The sequence below is a fragment of the Neofelis nebulosa genome, chromosome 6 (assembly GCF_028018385.1).
Source record: "Neofelis nebulosa isolate mNeoNeb1 chromosome 6, mNeoNeb1.pri, whole genome shotgun sequence".
NCBI lineage: Eukaryota > Metazoa > Chordata > Mammalia > Carnivora > Felidae > Neofelis > Neofelis nebulosa.
In genome coordinates, this window is record NC_080787.1 from 138,331,762 (window position 1) to 138,355,664 (window position 23,903).

General features: G+C 37.7%; 1 protein-coding gene and 1 long non-coding RNA gene across 5 annotated transcripts in view; one reads left to right on the forward strand and one right to left on the reverse strand.

Annotated features, from left to right (window-relative positions):
• The window catches only part of TAB2 (TGF-beta activated kinase 1 (MAP3K7) binding protein 2), an 89,406-nt gene that overhangs the window by 11,697 nt on the left and 53,806 nt on the right, over positions 1–23,903 (forward strand). Inside the window, exon 2 of one of the 3 annotated variants that reach the window (XM_058735599.1) lies at positions 13,523–13,671. The exons of the other annotated variants lie outside the window; for them this stretch is intronic. The gene's annotated coding sequence lies outside the window, so the exon portion shown is untranslated. The remainder of the gene's footprint in view (positions 1–13,522; positions 13,672–23,903) is intronic. 3 annotated transcript variants of the gene reach the window in all.
• LOC131515024 (uncharacterized) overlaps positions 13,154–23,903 on the reverse strand; it is a 39,543-nt gene continuing 28,793 nt past the window's right edge. For both annotated transcript variants that reach the window (XR_009263390.1, XR_009263389.1), the window contains exon 3: positions 13,154–13,549. This is a non-coding gene — a long non-coding RNA (uncharacterized LOC131515024). The remainder of the gene's footprint in view (positions 13,550–23,903) is intronic.

Below are 23,903 nucleotides of genomic sequence, written 5' to 3' on the forward strand. Positions count from 1 at the left end.
TAGGCTGTCACGTGATAGGAAGACGAGAAAGAAACTCCACAGCCTTTGCACACCTGTGTAAAACCCAAGGAATCTTGCCTGATTCTTCCATTATGCTTCATCTCTGCATTCTTGATTAGTTAATCTAATTCACTTATCCAATAGTTTTGGAGTAGTTTTGGGTTTCTGCCATGTGCTAGGTACTTTCCTAGGTGAGGGGGATGGAAAGAGGAATAAGATACAGTTCTTGCCATCGAGAGACATGTATACAAATTAGTATGCTATTATGTAACACGTGCAATGAGAGTTATAGATTAGGAGTCTCTAGGAGTGAGCATCTGACTCAGTGAGTGAGAAAGGAACAGGAGAGGGAAATCGTCATAGGAAAGGTGAAGCTTAATCTAAGCGTATGTCAGACAAGGAGTACAAGCTGGGAGGAGAGAGGCTATTTCAGAGAAAACAACATGTGTAAAGGGTGAAAACAGGAAAGTCCATACATATTCAGTAACTATGAGTAGTTTCACTGTGTGTAGGCACTAGTGAGGGGTTACTGGAAGTGAGGTGGAAAATTAGAAGACAGGACATGAAGATACTGCCTGCTCTGTAAGGTAGATTTGCCTTCATTCTATAAATGATGGAAGGCAAGTGCTTAAATTAACATCCTTAAAAAGGTATTTCTGGCTGCAGTGTAGAGAATATTTAGAAAAGAGCCAGGCTTGGGAAGGTCGAGGACGTGGTACCTGGGTGGCTCAGTTGGCTGAGCGTCCAACTTTGGCTCAGGTCATGATCTCTAGGTTCGTGAGTTTGAGCCCTGCATCGGGCTTGCTGCTCTCCGTGCATAGCCCGCTTCGGCTCTTCTGTCCCCCTCTTTGTGTACCTCCCCCACTAGTGATCTCTCTCTCAAAAATCAATTTAAAAAAATGGAAAAGAGCTAGGCTTGGAAGGCAGGGGCAGGCCTTATAACCATGTATTTGGATAAGGAACTGAATTAATGAATTAAGTCAGGGATTAAAGAGCAGAGTAGGAAATGAATTTGAGAAGCGAATACCAAGTATGAAGTAAAACAATGTCATAATGATCACACATGGCCTGGTTTGAGTACCTGGGTATATAGTGTAGTGCCTGCCATTTACCAATATAAGACATACCAGGGCAGTAACAAGTGAGGAATATATCTGAGTTCTTTTTGTTGTTTTCAAGGTTCCTATGGAGAGAAAAGAGAAGCAAGACATTGCTTTATTGCGGGGAGGCAGAGAAGAATTCTCTAATTAAATGACATTTGAGTAGGTACCTGATGAAGTGATAAAGGGAAAGAGCTGTCCAAATAGAGGCAAGAGCAGGAAGGCCACACTAGTTGGAGCTGAGAGTGAGGGGAAGGGTAGATGAGATTCAAGTATGTATTCCTCATAGTGTCTTTAGATTGTAGGAAGGAGTTTAGATTTTATTCAGGATGTGATAGGAAGCCCTAAAGAGTTTTTACGCATGATCTATGTGCTTTTTTTCTCCCTTCTTAGAACATGTCTATTTGTTTGCAGCTGTATATATATGACTCTGTCATTTATCATATGTAAGATTCGTGTAACCATCACAGTCAGGATACAGAACTAGGACTCTTCTGTCACCACAAAAAAACCTCTTTGTGTTACCCTTATATAGTCACACCTTTCCCCCGACCTTAACCCCTGGCAACCACGTGTTCTTTATCGCTATAATTTAGTGCTTCAAGAGGGTTATGTAAATGGAATCATCCATTATGTTATCTTTTGAGACTGTTTTTTTTTACTCAGCATTATGCCCTTGATCCATCTAAGTTAACGAGTGTATGAATAGTTGATTCTATTTTAACACCAAAGAACTATACCATTGTATGGATGTACCACAAGTTGTTCAACCATGGACTGATAGACTTATGAGTTTCTAGTTTATAAAAATAAAACTGTACAGTTTGTGTGTGTGTGAAAATACATTGTTATTTCTCTGGGGTCAGTCCTCGGGAGTGCTTTTGGTGGGTTGTGTGATAAATATATGTTTACCTTTTTAAGAAGGTGCCACTTCTCCAGAGTGGCTGCCCTATTTTACATTCCTACCAGCAATGTATGAGACATCAATTTCTCCACACCCTTACCAGCATTTGGTACTGTATTTTTTTATTTCAGAAATTCTAATAGGTTTAGAGTAACATCTCATTAAAGCGTCCATTTGCATCTCTTTAATGGTTAATTATGTTGAACATATTTTCATATGCTTTGCTCTCGGTATATCCTCTGTGGTAAAGTATCTGTTCAAGTCTTTTGCTCATATTTCAATGGGATTTTTTTGTTCTCTTCTTTTTTACCCTAGTGAGTTCTTCAAATATTCTGGATACAAATGCTTTGTCAAGTATGTGATTTGTAAATATTTTCTCCTGGTCTGTGGCTTATCTTTTTATCTTCTTAATGGGCCTTTGCAGAGCAAGAAAAAAATAATTTCAATGAAGTCTAATTTATCCATTTTTTTCTTCCTTTTGTGGATTGTGCCTTTGTTGTCAAGTCTAAGAACTCATTGCTTAACTTTAGATCCCAAATTTTCTTCTAAAAGTTTTCTAGAAGTTTTACATCTTGAATATATAGATCTGTGATCCATTTTGACTTAATTTTTATTTAAGATGTGAAGTTTAGATTTAGATTCATTTTTGTCTATGGATATCCAGTCTGTTCCAACACCCTTTGTTGAAAATTATCCTTCCTCCATTGAATTGCTTTTGTACCTTTGTCAAAAATCAGCTGGTTGTACTTGTGAGGGTCTATTTCTGGATTCCCTATTCTGTTCCATTGATCTTTGTGTCTGTTCCTCCACAAGTAACTATCTTGATTACTGCAGCTATATACAGTATGTCTTAAAATCAGGTATCGAAGTTCCTCCAGTTTAATTCTCCTTTTTTCAGAATTTTTTGTAGCTGTTCCAGTTCCTTTCCATGTAAAATTTATAAAATTTTACAAAAATCCTGCAAAAAATCCTGGATTTTGCTAGGAACTGCATTAAATGCGTAGATTAATTTGAGGAAAATTTGCATTTTTATTTTGAGTCTTTCAATCTGTGAACACAGCATTTCTCTCCATACATTTAGGTAGTCTTTGATTTCTTTCATCAGCATTATGTAGTTTCCAATACTCAAACCTTGTCCATGTTTTGTTAGACTTCTACCTAGGTACATTTTTTTGGAGCAATTATAAATAACATTGTATTTTTAATTTTGGTTTCTAGTTGTTCATTGTTAGTTTTTAGCAGTATGATTGATTTCTGTTAGTTGACCCCGTATCCTTTGACCTCAGTAAGCTAAATATTCTAGGTGTCTTTTTTTTTTTTTTTTTTTTGCGGATTCCATTGGGTTTTCTAATGTGTCTGTGAATAGAGACAGTTTTATTTCTTCCTTTCCAAGGAATGCCTTTTATTTGCTTTTCTTGCCTTGATGCTCTGGCTAGTATTTCCAGTATTATGTTTAATAGGAGTGGTGAGATCAGACAAGGTTGTCTTGCTCCTGATCTTAAGGGTAATGCAGTCATTCAGTCTTTCACCATTTGGTATATGTTAGCTGAAAGTTTGTGTAGATGCTGTTTATCAGATTGAGAAAAAGCCCCTTTCTGTTTCTAGTTTAAGAATTTTTAGTATGACCAGGTATTGAATTTTATCAAGTGCTTTTTCTACATCAATTAATAGGTCATGGTTTTTCTTCATTAAACTGTTAACTAATGGTAACTTTCCTTTTTAAAGATTTACTGTGGCTGCTGTGTGGAATAAACTATGGGAGCGGGGCCAAGATATAAGCAGGGAAACCATATTGGAAATTTTTGCAGTAATCCGAATGAAAGAGGATAGTAACTTGGACTAGGAAGGGTGAGAAGAGGTCAGATTTTGGATATGTTTCAAACCTTGTGTGGGCAGGAATTGCTGATGAATTGGATCTGAAGCATAAAAGAGAAGTCAGGGGTGACTCCTAAGATTTTTGGCCCAAGCAATTGGAAGTATGGAGTTGCTGTTTACTGAGTGGGAGAAGACAGTGATGTCTAGCCAGTTTGCGCTAGGCAATCAAGAGTTTGTTTTGTACATGTTAACTTTGAAAGGCCTATTAGACTTGTAACTGGAGATAAGTAGGTGATTGGGTATACAAAATAGAATTCTAGCAAGAGATTCAGACTAGAAATTTGAGAATTATCAATGGAGTTGACATATGAGAAATTATAGTGATATTTATTAAAAACTATACCTATCACCTTTTTACTGGACTGTTATCTAAGTTTATCTGTTAGCAAAATGCCGTATTCTCTTACCACGTGAAGAACTTTGTTTAAATTTGGATTGGTTCTGTTTATCACCAGACTGCTGTGTATCTGACATTACGTGACGTGCACCAGAAATTATGTGATGGGGGGGATATATATTCCCTATAATACTGTAGTTAGTTAGCCATGCTTTTTGATAGGCAGATGACTGTAATAGTAGTGTGTCTTATTTTCAGAGGTTTGTCCTAAACCTTTATAAAAGGAAGTATTTCTGTGTGTATTGTGAACAGGGTTTGACACTATTTAAATGCCTGATAGGCTTTCTGTGGCAGGATTTCTTTTGTAGGTAAAACAGGTCAGCCAGGGAGACAAATCAAAAACAAAAATTAAAAACAGGAGTGCAAAATAGCTAGCAAGGAAAAGACTTCGATTTCTGACTTAGGCCCAAAATTAAATCGGTAAAGGGAGAGGGTGAGCCTCAATTTACAGAATTGGTGAAAGACAGATCTTCTGAGTTCCATTCAGATATGTTTACTTCATATAAAAGTGTTTCAGAAAATATTTTTTAAATGCCACAATATTTTTTGTTATAACTGATTAACTCTAATAATATTTTCTTTTTTTATACTTAAAAATGTTTTTAAAATATTTATTTACTTTAGAGGGAGAGAGAGACAGAGTGCGAGCAGGGGAGGGGCAGAGAGAGAGAGAGGGAGACACAAAATCTGAAGCAGGCTCCAGGCTCCAAGGTGTCAGCACAGAGCCCGATGGCGGGGCTCAAACTCACGAACAGCAAGATCATGACCTGAGCCAAAGTTGGTCGCTCAACCTACTGAGCCACCCAGGCGCCCCTATAATATAATATTTTCTTACTGATAAAGAAATTTATGTGTCTCTAGCACTTTTAGTTCCTCTGTTTTGCAATTTACCAAATTGTGTTACAATATTCTGTTTACTTTTCAGTTTCTCCCACTAAATGTCAGGTTTTACAGCATTAGTACAATGCCTTGGCACTTAAGCTCTCTGTACATATTTGTGAATGAATGCATGAACACCTACTACTAAAGTTTAAAGCTAATAACCTTGCTTTTGAAAGCAAATGAGTTTTTGAGATTCCAGAGTGTGGGTTATGGTCATATGTCTCTTCCGAGTACTACATTTTCAGTTGATGCTTTCAATGAACATTATACTCCGACAGAATGCGCATAACAACATTACTAACCCAAAGTCAGTGAGACACACATTTTGCCTTTTGTTATCTGTTCTTTTTGTCCTAGTGGTAGTGGATTTATGCAAAATCATCTCAACTTTGGCCCAGACTTGTATTGAATGCATACGCTTTACAGATAGGAAGCTGAGCTTAGAGTTTAGCCCACAGTTAGTTACATGCCTCATAGGATTTTCATGTGCATGCTTATTTTATTTTGTTGAGTGTTAATAAAGAAGCATATATATCTACATCTATATGTATCTATATCTGTATCTATATATATATATATATGCATCACCAATACAGGTTTTAAAAAAATACTTGGTAACTTTCAATATAATTGGTTTTCTTTGTAATCACTTATGCATTTAAAACCATCCATACTTTAAAAAATAATTACACTTTAGTGAAATTGGCTTTCTTTGTAATCCTATGTATTGTATTTTATGCATTTCAAACTATGCTGAGAGGATATTTGTAGCTTTCTTCAGACTGCCAAAGGGGTCAATGGCACCAGATCTAGTGAAACCAAACAAGAAAAGGCCTTGAGAACCCCACCAAAGAGTTTTAGTTGAAGTGAATAGTAGAGGAGGAACCTAATGAATTTTTCTTTTGTTTTTAATTACAGAATAAATACAAGTTAACTTAGAAGAATTTTTAATTTTCATTAAGTTTTAAAAAGAGGGAGTTCTTTATTTTACAACTATAGATAAACGTAAGTTTACAAGGCAACCAAAACTTGTATAATCCCACACTCTTTATCCTTACCCTCTTACCGTGTATCTGTTCCAGTTTGTTAAGTTTTTGTGCAAAGGAATGAAATATTTAAAGTGGTTAGGTAGGAGCATTTCTTAATCTGCTGTACTACACTGGATCAAGTGGGAAGACTTTGGTGTAAGGGAGGTAAGCTGTGGGTCTGGTGAGTTAGATGCTGGATGATTGGGATAGTATGGGTAGCGGTAGGGGTGGGCTAGAATTGGCATTGCCAGGAGGTATAAAGAAAGAACTTTAAAGGGGTTGGTGATAATCATGGTGGCCGAAATGCATGCAGTGGTGTAGGGGAAAGTACCAGAAAGTTAAGAAGAGAGTGCCTAAATTAGGATTCCTGGAATAATACTCTACAGGTTCACAGTGCTTTATCTGTAACCCGAGGCCAGCTTTGTGTTTTAGAATTCAAAATTCTTTGAATTTTAGAAAGGAAACGTGACATTTATATTGTATATTATGTAATGCCCCCAACAAGGTCTGAGGCATCACCCAGTTATTAAACCCTAATTATTTCTGCAGTGAAGCATGGAAATAGTCACAGTAGGCTAACTAAGCCTATAAATAGCCTTAAGTCAGTAAGTCAGTTCAAAGCAAATTTTTGCCACTACCAGATGAGGTTTTTTTTTCTTAAGATTTATTTTTATGTAATCTCTACACCCAATGTGGGGCTTGAACTTACAACCCCGACATCAAGAGTCACATGCTCTCCCGACTGAGCCAGTCAGGCACCCTGTGCAGAGGAGTTTCGACATGAAGAGTCATGGAAAAAATCTTTTAAGTACTTTTAGATTTCAGAACTATGGAAGTAATTGTAAACTGTATTGATTATAACATCCAGTGAAGAGAGTCTTAGGAGTTGTGTTTTGAGGAATATTGATTATGAAATGGATGAAATTTGAAAGAGAGGTAAAGAAAGGCAAGAGAAGCGTTTAGGTGACTTCAGTTTTCAGGCTAAAAAGAGAATTACTACTTCTGATAAAAATGGGAAGCTGAGGAGGGAAGCGAGTTTGGGCAGGATTTTAAATTTAAGCTTACTTCCCTTTTATTTTTCAAGTGTTCCATATTGGTAGAATGAGCTTGAAAGTTTACAAGTGGAACGTACAATTTCCTTTTAAAATAAGCTCTTAACACACTGTATACATTGTATTAGCTAACTTGACAATAAATTATATTTTAAAAAATTAAAAATAAAATAAAATAAGCTCTTAATTTTCAGAACTCACAGTCTCTGATGTTGAGACATTAAAGTACTTCGGGTTTGAGAGTGGTTGAGAGGTGTTGTTCCTGGAGCATTGAAATTGTGGCCCTGCTCAACTGGGACAAAACCTGGAAAGCAGACCGAAAAGGAGTAGAGTAAGGTACTTCTACCATGACGGGATTCTTTGTGTGGCTGAACCATTAACGTGGCCATATTTGTAATGATGTGAACACGTACGGAAATGGTAGCTGCAGCTGCAGCGAGGTGGCTGGCGCACTTCGAATGCTTACCGCAGGCCGGCACTGTTCTAAATGCTTTACAGCAAGCAGTCTTCCTGCCTCTCCGCCTTGTAGTCCAGGTCATGACTGCATCTGGGTGGGAAGCGTTAGCACGGCTAGCGGTATGATTTTGATTCCCAGTTCACCTTAAAAATCTGGAGTGAGGGGCGCCTGGGTGGCTCGGTTGGCCAAGTGTCCCACTCTGGATTTCGGTTCAGGTCATCATCTCACGATTCGTGAGGTCGAGCCCCACGCTGGGCTCCGTGCTGACCGCGCAGAGCCTGCGCGGGATTCTCTCCCTCTCCCTCCCCCACTCACGCTTGTGCGCGCGCGCTCTCGCTCTTTCTCTAAGTAAATAAATATTATTTTTAAAAAAACTGACCGACTTCAAATTCTATACATTTAGACAAATTTTAAACATAAAAATCCAGAGTATGGATAATTCATGAATATGTAGAATTGAGTAGGTTTCAACTTTATTGCTATTCTGTGATTTTTTTAAATCTACTTTGATAAATGAACTCCTATTAATATTGTCACATAAATAACATCTCTTAGAAATAGGAGCAGACAAGTCTTTAATAGAAATAGAAATAAGGACAGACAAGTCTTTAGCAAAAATGAAATAAGGTCCAATAATTACTCTTAAAATTTAATTACTTAGCTGTATCTACTGTACATACATATATGCATTTACTTTACGTATAGTTTAAGAAGGCAAATTTTGTCTTAAACCTTTATTCAGATTCTCCCACTGACTTGTATAATACAAACTTGACGTTTTTAATTTAGTAAGGACGTCAGACTAGAGTATATATAAGCGTCCTTTCAGTATCAGACTCTACGGCTGTGAATGTTTAGATTTTATCCAGTAGAAGAGAAGGACTGAACTACACCTTAAAGGAGATTCTCCTTCGATTATGCTGGAAACAGTGCAGAAAAGGTGCCTGAGGAAGGCGTGCAAGGACGAGTGTCAAAACTCTGCACCACACGGTTTTGACAAACCAGAAGCACAGAAATAACGATCCTAGAAAAATGAAGAATGTGTACGCTATTGAGCAGAAAAATTTTCAAGAAAAGAGTGATTAGTAATCATTCAAATTAGTAATCAGTCGGTCAAGTTAATAGAATATAGAGGAAAGGGGGTCTCTGGGTGGCTCAGTGGGTTGAGTGTCTGACCCTTGATTTCTGCTCTGGTCATGATCCCAGTGTCATGGGATCAAGCCCCACGTCAGCCTCCATGCTGAGTGTGGAGGCTGCTTAAGATTCTTTCTCTCCCTCTGCCCTTCTCCCCCATTCTCTCTTTCTCCCTCTCCCTCTCTCTCCCTCCCTCCCTCCCTCCCTCCTCAAATTAAAAAAAAAACAAAAAACAAAAACATAGAGGCAGGAACCCTGTGCCTGGAGTTAGAAAGCCACGGATACATTTCTGGCCCTAAATCTGCCACTGATTGAGGTTTTGATTAGTAAATTACTTAATTTTCTAAACCTTGCAAAATGAGAATAATAGCTACCTAGGCTTCCTCACTGGTTTTTCATGAGGATCAAATGATATGATGAATTAGAAAGTACTCAAGAAAACTTAAATATACTATGGAATTAAGTTATTGCAAAATGGTGGATGACGATCCTGAAAAGGGTATTGTATTTGATGATTTGAATAAAACTATTATCAAGGGAGGAAACTTGGAGGCAGATTAAAAGAAAGTTGAAGCCATAGTATAACTACTCTGTAGAGGAGTTTGGCAAAAGGCATGAATGGTAAGACACAGGGGGCCTAGCATAGTGTGTTCAGTCCTTATATTGCTAATGCAGATTTTGGTATGTATGCTTGTGTTTCTCACTTGTTTAGGAGGATGTAGGGGGCAGAAACTGTAGCTCATTCTCTTTCCTCAGTGCCTTGAATACAGTAGCATATTAATAGCTTTGTGAAGACATACTTGTTACAGGGCTTAACTGGTAAGGAAATACTTTGTGTATTTCCAGTATATTGTATATTGTATATACCAGTATATTATATATACCAATTAAGGTAAGGAAATACATCCACGAGTTTATACATGGATGTATGTTTAAGATGGTTAAGACTCAAACATGTTCATAGGTTGAAGGAAGAACGCTAAGCCCCAGATAACCATTTCAGAGCGTAGAGAAAAAAAACGTAAGCTTCCCAGTCCTTTGTACAGAGCCAGCATAACATGATAATAAAATATGAACATAAAAGAAGAATACACACCAATCTCCCAAAAGTTGGTGCAAAAAATGCTTAATAAAACTACCAAATGGAAACTACCATTACATTAACAGAATAAAGCGTAACCAAGTAGAATTCACTCTAGAAATGTAATGATAAATTCATTCACGTTTAGTGGGTGAGAGGGGATTATGAGTATCTTGAAGGATACCAAAAAGGGGGAAATCAACATTTATTTCTAATAATCCTTAGTGAAACCAGGATAAATGAATATATTTAAAATTTTACATACCTCCAACCACAAGACTGCATTTTGTTATTAGACATGAAATACTAGAATTTCTATTTTAGTGTTTAGTGAAATACTAAATTCCTTTTTTAAAGTCATGAAGCAAGGAAGATCTGGCCAGTGTTACTATTCTATAACATTGTCTTTGGAATACAATGCAAAAATTAGACCAAAATACAAAATAATTGTTGAAAGGGAGGAGACAGATTTATTATTTGTAGATGATCTTGTATATCTGGAAAAGACAAAAAAAGAATCAACCTACACATTACTATGAATCATGAGGTTTCATTATAATAGCTAGTAATAAAATACCAAACATGAAAACTAACTGTTTAAAGTATTTTTCCAGGGGCGCCTGGGTGGCTCAGTCGATTAAGCGTCCGACTTGGGCTCAGGTCATGATCTCACAGTGTGTGAGTTGGAGCCCCACATCAGGCTCTGTGCTGATGGCTCAGAGCCTGGAGCCTGCTTCAGATTCTGTGTCTCCCTCTCTGCTCCTCCCCCGCTCATGCTCTGTCTCTCTCTCCTTAAAAAAAATAAACATTAAAAAATACATTATTTTTCTTGGTGGACTTTAAACTGAAAGCCCATCTGTATGGGTTAATGAATGGGAATCCTCATTCTTTTTTTTTTTCCTAAAGTTTATTTACGTAGAGAGCATTCAAAAGAGAGAGTGAGAGAGAGAGCATGCGCGTGAGTTGGGGAGGGGCAGAGAGAGGGAGAGAGTGAGAATCCCAAGCAGGCTCCACACTGTCAGTGAGAAGCCTGATGCTAGGCTCCAGGTCACAAACTGAGGTCATGGCCTAAGCCGAAATCCAGAGTCAGATGCTTAACCAACTGAGCCACCCAGGTACCCCAGGAATCCTCATTCTTAAATATTTTTTTTAATTATTTTTTTTAATGTTTATTTATTTTTGAGAGAGATAGAGCACAAGTGGGGGAGGGGCAGAGAGAGAGGGAGACACAGAATCTGAAGCAGGCTCCAGGCCCTGCGCTGTCAGCACAGAGCCCGACACAGGTCTCGAACTCACAAACTGAGATCATGACCTGAGCAGAAGTCCCACACTTAACCTACTGAGCCACCCAGGCACCCCTAAATACTTTCTTTGCTTTTTTTGTTTATTTTCCTTCTAGGGAATACACAGGCAATTTAATTTTATCATCTCTAAGTAAATTGAAGTGGGTTTTGAATAGACACTTTCCATGTTAACTTTTAAAAAATATTTTGAGGGGCGCCTGGGTGGCGCAGTCGGTTAAGCGTCCGACTTCAGCCAGGTCACGATCTCGCGGTCCGTGAGTTCGAGCCCCGCGTCAGGCTCTGGGCTGACGGCTCAGAGCCTGGAGCCTGTTTCCGATTCTGTGTCTCCCTCTCTCTCTGCCCCTCCCCCGTTCATGCTCTGTCTCTCTCTGTCCCAAAAATAAATTAAAAAACGTTGAAAAAAAATTTTTTTTTAAATATTTTGAAATAAAGTTGTAGCAGTGAATTGAATGACTAGGGATTTTTTTTTTTAATTCTTTGTTACTTTTGATACTTGCTGTATTACTTGGTAATGCTAGGAAAGGTGTAATCTGATCTTTGAACCATATTTGGTAAATAGTAATTTTGTATGGAACCCGCTGTTCTATCAGTAAGAGGAAAATTATTGCCCAAATGTAAGGCTTTTCTTTGCCCTTAAAGCATTTCCTGACTTAAAAACCAAGTTATATCATGCGTGGATTCTTTTTGCTTTTTAAAGTACACTACTCCAGATCTGTAACTTTTTAACAAGAGATGTGTTGACAAAGGTACTTTCTATTTTATTTGGAGGGAGAAGAATTACATTGTTTACCTTGCTTACCACTGATTCCCTTTATGTTCTAAATGTAAATTGTTATATTTGTATTCATTATCAGCTCTCAGAATTGAGCTCTCTGACACATTTCCTTTGTAGTTCTGAAATCAATGTTGATAAATCAGTTGTGTCTCTTAGGATGTGATGCAGTTGAGTTATTTAAACCTAAAGCTTGTTACACACTGTTGTTTTAGTATATATGAAAATGAAAACTTAGGTAGATCTGTATGTTTAGAATAAAAAAATGTGTTTCACTCTGTAGTAATGCAGAAAAATCGATTATCTACTGTGTGCTAGGTTGTTAGCCACTTGTGTACTTTAGCTAATTGTCTTGACAGTCTAGTAAAGTGAGGTGTGGTATCCAACTTGATAGAAAAGAAACTTCTGCAGAGAGTTTTAGTCCAAGGCCATGCTGACACAAGATTTGAACCTAGATCTGTCTCTGCCAGAATTTTTTCACTGACAATATGCCATCGTGAAAGATGGAAAATTTACATTTTTCTTAAAAACTGTTTTGATTCTGTTTTGCTTTGCTGTGTTGCTAGTCACTAGAAATGCAGGGAGTTAGTTCTTTGAATCCTTGTCTTTATTACTATTATTATTATTATTATTATTATTATTATTATTTTGTCTTGTTAGCAGTTCCCACAATCTGCCATCATTTGACAGTAGCAGAGAATTCAATTCATTTTGAGTGCTGTGGCATTTGTTTCTTAGAGAAGCTCCCTCGGGTGCCAGCTCACCAAGTGTAAGGACATCCTTGCCAGGCTCTCATACAACAGTCTACCATTTTTAATATCCTACCATTTCTGTAACTTCTGTAGGTGTGTGTGTGTGTGTGTGTGTGTGTGTGTGTGTGTGTGTGTTAATATGGACCCCACAAATTTATACCAAAAAGATTGAACCTATTTTGGTAATGGAAAAAGAGAATTTCCAGTGTGGTTAAGAACCACATCTTATGAGCTGTTTTTTTGCCTCCCACTTTAAGAATTACCAAGTATTTTTAAAAATTGGAACTTGAAATTCAGTTCATTGCTTGGATGTATTTCTGAAGAAACCTCTGAGACTTGATTGTAGGAAATCAGGGGAGCAGTTAGAAGACAATTGGAAATAAGATAGTGAAAGAAGAGCAAAACGACCTGAAAATGAGGACTTTACAATTTTAATTTGACCAGTGAGAGTGGATTTGCTGTTTTTCTCTTTCGGCTATTGTCTGTGGTCCCACGTTGGACAGTCTGCTGCTGAAAGCGATCACAGGTCTCACGAAGGCCACTGTTTCAGTAGCTGGAACTGGAAGTCTAGAGTAGAGTTGGGTAAAGAAAGACAGTGACTTAACTCATGTAAATGGCATCTTCTGGGAACTTACAACTTAAGAGATCCTTCTTCCACCTCCGAATATCCTCTGTGAGACGCACTGGGGACTTCATCACCGCCATTAGATCTCATAGTGTTACCTGGTCACGTTTCTCGTTCCGCCTGCCTCTAGTTTACTCTAGTTTCTCTTCTGCTTTCAAGGCTCCAGACCCAGTTCCTGGACCTGCCCTGGAAAAGAAGTATCCGGTAGAGATGAGCTCACTGCAGTTACTTAATTAAAAATTTGTAAGCTGCAAAAATGGCAATGGGCCAACCAAGAACAGCTACAATTTGAATTTTTCTATTTCCAGGTATGCTAAAGTCCACGGCACCAGTCAAGCTTAGCCTGTGTAACTGCCTTACTGTGACATCTACAATAACCAAAACTTTACTTTCAAAATCTGTGGTCTTCTCGCTTTCAAGTATAGTAACATTCCTAACATCTAGGTAACATGCAGCTACTCTTGACTTTAACTTACTTTTGCCTGAATATTTCTGATTTAACTTGTTTGCTAGTAGTAGCAAACTAATGCAAAGACAACTTAGGAAAAATAAATTGGAAATACTTTTGAGTTAGACCCTGTAAATGTGCAAAAACTACTCTGGTCTTCAATGAGAAGTAACCATTATCGACAGCAAAAGTGTCTTCCTTTAAGAGGTCCACACAGAGTCTGAGTAGTACGTGGAGTTAAATAAGGGAAGCTAGTTCTCTCAACCATTCCACGCAACGCGTGCCTTCGCATAGAGTCGGTGCTTTCTTCAGCAGTTGGAAGTAGAACCAAATAATGTATTATATAGTACTTCTACATAAAGAGTTTAATTTCAAATGTAAGTGTGTAACTAATGTTTGCTGTAATGATGCTTGATTATTCAGAATAAATCCAAGAAGAAAGTCATGAGTAGATTAAATTGTCCTGGAATATAACAACAAAAACAAAAACACGTTTCCTGGTGCTTAAGATTTCAATGGAGTGAAAACTACTTATGAAGGATTCGAGGGCTGAGGTCAGTTAGCTTTTAGGGGCATTTATTGCTTTTACCAATTTGTATAGATTTAGAAACTGGATTAATCCATGAAAGGTGATTTTATTTACTGAATGGGCAGATAACCATACTTATCTTTTGTTTTTAAAGTTCAGTTCAGAAGAATTGATCAGAGAAGTTTTATGTCCCAACTGTGATTTTAAAGGATGATTCTAATATCCTAGCTTCTGCTTCAGAAATTCTCTCCTCCACTGTTATTGTATAATGAATATGCCAGCCAGTCTAGTCAGCATTGGGTCCCTGATTATGTCCCACATGATTTGTTCGGTATTGAAAGGATTGACTCTCACTGAGTGTTGTATTAGGACCGGAAAGAGAGCTGCTATCAGAGTTATTACAGGATCTTTACTGCCGATGGGTGAATTGGGGGAGAAATCCAAGAGAGAATTGCATTTGAATTTCAAGTCTTGTTTGTTATCACTGGGAGGCTGTTAGTAACGTGAAACTTTTCTACATTACTGAATGCAAGTTTTGTGTAAAACGCTGTGCTAGGCCCAAAGGGATGTGCAAATGAATACACTTTGCTTTCGGTGAGCTCACAGACAAGTAATACCAAAGGAAGTACTATAATAGGAGTGCTAACAGTATACGGGAGAGGACCAGATAGAATCAACTTTGTGGGGAAGGTAACATTTCTACTAAGCCTTGAGGGATAGATAAAAGTCTTTGGAGAGAATGGCAAGAATCTAGAAATGTTAGAAATCTAAGTTATGGAAATGGAAGTATACAGGGGCACCTGAGTGGCTCAGTCGGTTAAGCTACCGACTTGGGCTCAGGTCACGATCTCACAGTTGGTGACTTCGAGCCCCACATCAGGCTTGCTGCCATCAGCACAAAGCCCTCTTCGGATCCTCTGTCCCCCTCTCTCTGCCTTTCCCCCACTTGCACTCTCTCAAAAATAAGTAAACATTTTAAATGTTATTTACTTCTTTTTTTTTTTTATTTTTTATTATTTTTTTTTTTTTAATTTTTTTTTTCCAACGTTTTTTATTTATTTTTGGGACAGAGAGAGACAGAGCATGAACGGGGGAGGGGCAGAGAGAGAGGGAGACACAGAATCGGAAACAGGCTCCAGGCTCCGAGCCATCAGCCCAGAGCCCGAAGCGGGGCTCGAACTCACGGACCGTGAGATCGTGACCTGGCTGAAGTCGGACGCTTAACCGACTGCGCCACCCAGGCGCCCCTGTTATTTACTTCTTTAAGAAGTAAAAAAAAAATTTTTTTTTAAGTGTATAACATGTTCTAGAAATTGTGAGCAGCCCAGTGTGCCTAGAGAACAGTGGAGTACAGGATGTGATAGAAGATGGAGCTGTGTCATACTTTTGAATGTCAGGTGAAAGATTTTGGACTTAATTCAGTAGCAGGGAATGGGTATCCACTGAAGACTTCTTAGCCTTGGTGCACTTAAGTCCGTGAGTCTTTTGAAAAGCTAACCGTATTAGAGTAATTGGCTTGATGAAGTTAGATTTTAGCAGTAGTGGTACCTCGTTAAGGACATTTATTGTTATATGTGCCAAACGTGTGAAGAGTTTTTCCTGCAGTTTCTCATTTAATCCTTACTACAGGAATGTGCGAAGTAACTGAAATGACACACGTTAGGCATTTAGCATAGGACCTGGCCCATAATAATGGTGAACCAGTAATGCTGAACCATAGCGTTTACACTGTAAACTTAGAGAAAAGTGTTCTTGTCCACCTTTATGTGTTATAACTTTCTATAAAAGTATTGTGTTTATTGAGGGACTCAGGCTTAAGATAGTAACATTAAACCTCTTTTTCTACAACCCCCTACCTCTTTTAAACAATTAAACCATCTCATTGGTGGATGAGTATTTCTTACTCCGTTTGAGAGTAACTCAGCATTAGTTCACATTGAGTTAGCCTTTGGTTGAAAATCAAAGGGACCTGGCTTTTTTGTTTTAACAGGACTGAGCATAGAGCTAGTCGTGCACCTAAACATATAGCCTGTATGTAACGTTTAAATCAAAATGTAACTGTAGATCTCATCTTGTCAAACATCTGGAAGATTGTTAATTGTTGTAGCTGTTAACTATAACAGTAACAGTCTCAGCATAGATAACATAGGCTTTAAGTTATCTTAGAGTACATATAGTTGGCTAAGTATAGGTATTTTCAAATTATTCTACTCTTACTCTCCTGCTCAGGTATCAGAATACAAATACTGATGGACCATATTCCATCCACGTAACCTTTTACCTGGCCTCGCTCCCTCTCCAAAATAAGTGTATATTCTTTCAGAGTCTTTCCTGTAGATACATACAAAATATCTTTTTAAAATACATCTTTGTATCCCTTTTTTAAATACACAGATTCTGCCTCTTACTTTTTTCATTCATTAAAATCTTCTCTTTCCATTTAATTATTTCAATATCTTACTCCACCAACACACACACACACACACACACACACACACACACACACACACAGCTACTTGGTATTCATTAGTGTTGCTATACAGTAATTTACTTATTCACTTCCCAGTAGCAGTTGTTTTTAGTAATACACACTAAGGAGGTGACTTTCTGCTCCTCTTGAAACACATGTGTTTGTCTCTAGATGAGATGCTCTAATTTATATAAAGAGACCTCTGGTTCTTTATTATCTGCAACAGACTTCATTCAGCCTGCCTCACAGCCGACTGCAGTCGCAGTGGGGGGTGACACCACAGTTGTGCACAGCTGGCCTTGCAGACTAACTTGGTGGGAAGTGTGTGTATAGATGTCTCAGTGTCTCTCTCCATGATGCTCCTCAGTTAAAAGGAATATAACAGCTGTCCTCTGTGCCTCACATGTGGGGAGGATAAGGTGAGATAATAGACATGTGCTGATAAGAAGTCCCAATATAAATCTGAATTCTGCTAGATTATAATCTTCTCAAAAGCAGGGACTATATTTTACTTATCTTTGCATATTTAAAGCACATTGCCTGGCTTGTAGTCGCAATGTTTATAGAGTGGATCCTAGAAATGAAGGTGAGCCAAAAAGTCGTTCAGGCCCGTAGAATTTTCTCAGATCTATTTTCTACATTATCTGGAATCTGTACATTTTTCACTGAAACTTTCCCACCTTTTCAAACTTCACTCATTTTTCTACTCTACTCAGCTGTAATTCTTCTAATTTATCGTGTTCTTTCGTGGCCTTTCCCTCAACACAAACAGTTGTCAGGGATATCCTTCCTGCGAGACCTTTATTATTCCTCTGTAATTCCTAAGCTCAAGCACGACATTCTTTGTGACATTTTTCCTGCCTTTCTTCAGTTCCTCAGTTTTAGGCACTTCTTCCCTTGACCTTCACTGCAGCTTGTACACCTGTAAATGGCACAGAGTACTTGTTGCTGTGTGCTGGGGCATAGTGGTAGATCTTGTGGCAGGGCCTGGAGCTTCAGAGATAAATGACCTGAACGGAGAAAGTGAGAGGCATGTTTTTGCTGACTTGTGGGAGGCAGCATGCATGATGCAGAGAGCAATGAAAATCTTCTGTGACGTGCCCCTCCTTACCCCACTTCTTCAGCCTCGTCTTTTGTCACGCTGTCTCCTTGTGAGTCTCACCCCCCGCAGGTCAGCATTAGCCAGCTCCTTACAGTTTCCTGAACTTGCCACGCTGCTTCACCCCGTTAGGTCTTTCCCTAGGCAACTACCTATGCCTGAGTTACTCTTTCCCTCTTGCCTGTCCAAGAGAACACATTTTATCTTCCAAGACCCAGCGTAGGTGTCCCCTTGTTTAATGAATCCTTTCCTTAAATCCTCCCCTTCTCCTAGAATTGGCTGGTCCCTCCTTCATTTCTGCTGTTTACTGCATATTATATCTGTATCCATTATTACATTTATTTGTTGAATGTTTGTTTTCCCCTACTAAAATGTAAATTAAAAAAAAATTTTAATGTTTATTTATTTTTGAGAGAGGGAGATTGACAGAGTACGAGCAGGGGAGGGGCAGAAAAGGGGGGACAGAGGGTCTGAAGCAGGCTCCAGGCTCTGAGCTGTCAGCACAGAGCCTGATGCAGGGTTCAAACTCACGGACCATGAGATCATGATCTGAGCCAAAGTCAGAGGCTTAACCGACTGAGCCACCTAGGCACCCCTAAAATGTAAATTTCTTGAACATAAGCAACTGTGCTTTTATTAATTTTAATACTTTTAGCACCCACTATGGTGTAGAGTAAGTAGCAGGCACTCAACAAAGTTTGAGATATATATATGAAAAACTACATATGAAAAATGTACATATGAAAAAATATAAAAATGATAAATTAGAAAATGGGTTATGTCATAAATAAAAATGTTAAGTAGAAGATCACTTTAATATATTTTTACAGTTCAGATTTCCTACTTAGTTAGGAAAGCCTTTGCTGCAGATTTATGGATAGGTATTTGTAGGATGTGATTTCTGTTTCTTTATTTGATTATGTTATACAACTAAAAATATTAAATTGAATATTCTCTAAGGGTGTCTAATTTAGAGATTTGTGAAATAGATTTGTATATAATAAATTTGCTGATAAAAGTTTCTATATAGTTCTGAGATTATTCTTGACCATCGAATAAAAAATCCATTCACCATAACTATAACAAGACAAATAGCCAACTATATACAACAGTTTCACAGTGTTAGATTGAAACACTGGCACATACGAAACAAAATTACAGCATGGTGTTGTATTTTAGAAACGATTCATTTAATATTGCCTTTCCAATTTTAACTTTGCTCTTTTGAATTCTCTGTGATTTCCTTTTAAGGTTCTGAATAATCTAGTAATGAAATATTTTATTTAAATGTTGGTCTTTACATATAGATTTGTATATATTTTCTCCATTAGCAGGCTTAGCAGTCTCTATTAACCACAGTTGTATTACCAATCAAGTGTATGTGTATAATTTTCAAATTGCCAATTTAACTTTTCGTTAGATAGTGAAACATTTTAGTAGTTATTACGAAAGCACTAATGGGGAGCCTGGGTGGCTCAGTCGGTTCAGCCCCCTGACTTCGGCTCAGGTCATGATCTCACAGTTGGTGGGTTCGAGCCCCATGTCAGGCTCTGTGCTGACAGCTCAGAGCCTGGAGCCTGCTTCAGATTATGTCTCCCTCTCTCTCTGCCCCTCCCCTGCTCATTCTCTCTCTCCTTCTCTCTCTCTACCCCCAAAATTAAATAAACATGAAAAAAATTAAAATTGAAGAAAAGACTAATTGTCCATTTACACTGTGTCTAACTCATGAACATAATCGACCTGTGCCCTGTGCTATAACACGCACACATGCATACATCTACCAGGCAGCCAGAAGTCCACTTTGGGGAGAAGTCAGCTGAGGGCCATGACATTAGAAGGAAGATGGGCAAAATTATATGAGATGAACAAAAAGAAAGCGTGGGGCCAAGTAAGTGATTAGAACTGCACAGGGATCAGTTGATAAAACTTCTCATAACCTTCTCTTAATCTGCATATAAAGATGCCATTTTAGATTAATATTTTAACCAGATTATTATAATTTTCACATGCCACTGAGTTCATTGGTTCGTTCTAAATGTTGATGGTTGATACAAGATGCAAACTGGTACTTCCAAGTGCTTTCATTTTCTTTTATCCTCTCTTTTTCCCTTTTACCCATAATAGGAGCTTCTTGTCATATCATTTATTTATATCATGTTTTCTTTCCAAGATATTTATGCACAGGATGGATTATCCAAAAATTACAGGGAAAAGGGAGCACTGAAAAATAACTTTGTCTCCATCTTAAAGCCCTAATGTATTGGGAAAAAATAGTGAGATATGAATTGGAAAATACACACAAGGTAGTTAGTTATATAATATGTTTTGATGAATTATAACCATTCTGTCTTAGATTTATTGCACTTTTCTTGATCCTTAGAAAATGGTAGCACTCACCACAAAACCACAGTACATAAATTGCCAAGTGTGGCTGACTTGCACATTCCTTTAGAAGAACTTAAAACTGGTAAGACTTTTATCCATAAGGAATGGCCAACATTCATGGACTTGAGGCAATGTAGTAAATGAAAAAGTTGGGAAGTTTTCTTGCTTAGAGAAGGAAGTATAGATCATTATGTACTTCAGCCATTAGTGTTAACTTTTTCTTTTACAAAGTAAATTATTGCAGCGTTATGAAGTTGAGAAATCCATTTTCTGCTACCAGTCCCTTGCTCCTTTCAAGCTTTTAAATAACATAAAAGCTGAACATGATAGCTAACTTTATGTAGCATTTAGATGACTGATTTGGTATGTTTACTGTTACTTTTGCAAATAACTAGCTATCTATGTAAAGTGTTTCAGTATTACAATTCTTTCATGCTAAAATTTATGCTAAAGAGGGATTATGATTCTTATTTTTAGTCTTAAACAGTGATAGTATTTGAATTTTAGATTTTGATTACATGGCTACAATTCTTGCATTTTTTAACTCTTAGGAAAATAACTTGATATTATAGATTGGTGGAGGGTGGACGGGGGGGGGGGGGGGTTGGGGAGGGGGAAGGAGTTTGCTTTGCCTTAGTAAAGTTGTCATATCATGCTCCAAGAAATATAACTCCAATAATTTGCTGTTAAAATTTTTTTGAAAGTTTTTATGTTTAATTAATGACATTTGTAAATTCTTTTGAGGTTAATCAAATGTGAAGTGCATCAACTGTTACCTAACTGGCATTTGATGAGATACTTAGATAATGCATGAGTAAAGTAAAAGGTATTTAGAATAGTGTGTGTATGATTAGGCATGGAATAGATTTCTTTATTTTTAAGGTTTAATTCTGAAATCTTATTGGGGCTAAAGGTTTCAAAATTTGCTTTAACTTTAATTTTAAAAATTGTAGCACCATCCAGCTATTCTAACTGTATATCAATGCTTCGTTCTATGATACTCTTTAAGAATAACTCACTGCACAGTCTGGTAATGTCAGCCAATCCACAGAAAAGGCACAAATTATAATCAGTTATAAGAAACTATTAACATCATTTTGACAACCAAATAGAGAAGTTAAAACATTCTGCCTTCCCAGTAGTCATCCTGGGGAAGTTACTGTTCACAGTTGTTAAGGTCAGGGGGGCTTTGCAGTTCAGACAGTTCTGTTAAAATTTAACATCTGTGTTTCTAAAAATCTCCATACTATGCAAATCATGAAAAAGAAAAGCCACAGGGTTTATGGAAAAAGTGGAGTTCCAGATACAACACTCAAAAACTTTATCAGAGAACATTTTAAAAAAGATAGGATCCTTAAAAAAATGACAGTATAGTTTTACCCATGTTAAATGACTAAGAAATGTGTACTCCTATAATGTACAAACAAATATGGTACTTTGAAAAAGATCTGCAGTTGGCTTATGGAAGTGAGCATAGATGTGGCAATTTGTTATCCTGAAGTGGTCAAAGAAGGGTTTTCTGAAATCAGAAGGAAAGTTGTAACACAAGATATGGCTAGGTGGGGCCGCATGCTGATACGGCCAGCTGAGGCGGCTGGTGGATGTTTGAGGTGTGTTACATTTTGTGTATTCACATGCAGCTTGTTTCAGTTGAGCGTGGTTTTCCGCATCCAACTAGTATTTCTAGCTGGTAACTAATGCTCAAATTGTTCCCTATTATTTCAATTGCATTGGAACAAATTTGCAGTTTCAAAATAAGTACTAAGCAGCACCGACTTAAAGCTGAGGGTAAGGGAAACGCTTGTTTGGATAGATAGAGACCACTTTTTATACTAGTCTTCAAAATCCAAGCATTTTCTGGCACGCTGGCTCAGTCCGTAGAGCCTGCAACTCTTGATCTTGGGTCGTGAGTTCAAGCCCCACGTTGGGCATGGAGCCTACTTAATAAATAAAATTATTTAAAAAAATAAATCTAGGCATTTTCTGATATGTAGAGATTTATTGCAGCAAATATTTACTGAGCATCTACTACTTAGCACACACTTTCTAAGTATTTAGGACACAACAGTGAACAAGGTAGTCTTTCCACTTTGAGAATAACAGTACTTTTGTAAAGAATTTTGTTGTCAAGGGTCAGTTTTAAGAAGTAAAATTACACAGGTGAAAGGAGAAGTCTAGCAAGGAGTCTATTGGACAACAGGCTTTTCTCTAACCTCTGAAATTGTACACTTTCGCCAGATAATTTCATGGGGTCCTCTCCCACTCAAGATTACATTGTTTACAGAAAAAGTTATCATCTCTTAAGGTTATTAACCAGAACTAAATTTTAGGATGGTATATATGTTAGAATGGGAAGACCTCCTTACCTTCTTGTCTTATAAGCTAAAAGAGAATCCTAATGCAATTGAGAAGTAAATTTTAGTTTTATGTATTTCATTCCATTTCTTTCTGGTACTCAACATGAACTATAATTAAATGTGTTTCAGTAAAATTCAACCATGCAAGAATAGGGCAAAGATAAATGATAGTTTACATAATAATATTAAAACTTTAGTGTTCTTATATCTCAAGGCCTTTCTCATCTCCTGTAACTACCCCCCACCCCAAACTCCTTCTTCCTAATCCTACTGTCCCTCCTTTCTTCTAGCCAGACAGATGACTGTCTCCAGAATCTGCCTCAGATTTGGTTGTTTTGCTTCATACTTTTTTAACCTTTTTTAAAAATGTTAATTCCAGTTTCGTTAACATGCAGGTACATTAGTTTCAGGTGTACAATATAGTGGCTCAGCAGTTCTGCGTGTTACTTAGGCCTCCTCCCAATAAGCGTATTTCACTCGTCCCTCCGCCCACCTTCCCTCCGGCAACCATCAGTTTGGTCTCTATAATTAAGAGTCTGGTTTTTGGCTTCTTTCTTTTTTCTTTGCCCGTTTTGTTTCTTAATTGAAACATATGAGTGAAATCATTTGGTGTTTGTCTTTCCCTAACTGACTTATTTCACTTAGTATTGTCCCTCTAGACCATCCATGTTGTTGCAAATGGCAAGATTTCATTCTTTTTTATGTTCTTAAACTTCGAAAGTAGCCATGATTCTATGGCCTCCCAGTCTCTCCGTCAGCCCAGAGAGCCCTTTAAACACATACAGCACAGTTAATACCACTTAGGTAGCACTCGTGTACAGCCTAGACCCATATATCCTTACTCCCTCTGTGATACATCTGTTTTGATGTTTTAAAGGTGCCCCAGACTCATCCTGTTCAAAACCAAACCCGTAATCTACCCCTTTGTTTTCTTGGGCCTGTTCTATCATTTGTAGATGGAACCACCATCCAGATGAGCAGATCAGAAAGCAGTGTTGACACCTACTTCTTCACCCCAATATTTAATCCATCAACAAGTTCTATTCATTTTTCCTTCCTACATATCCTTTCAGTTTTTCCTTTTACTCGGCCTCCATTGCTCTTTCTGTAGTTACAAGCTATTAACATTTGCCAGCTAGACTACAACAGTAGTTTTCAAACTGAGTTTCTCATGTATTTTGCCCTTTTCTCCATTCTGTAGCTATTCTTCATACATACATGATTTTTTCATCACGTCCCCTTCCCTGCCTCT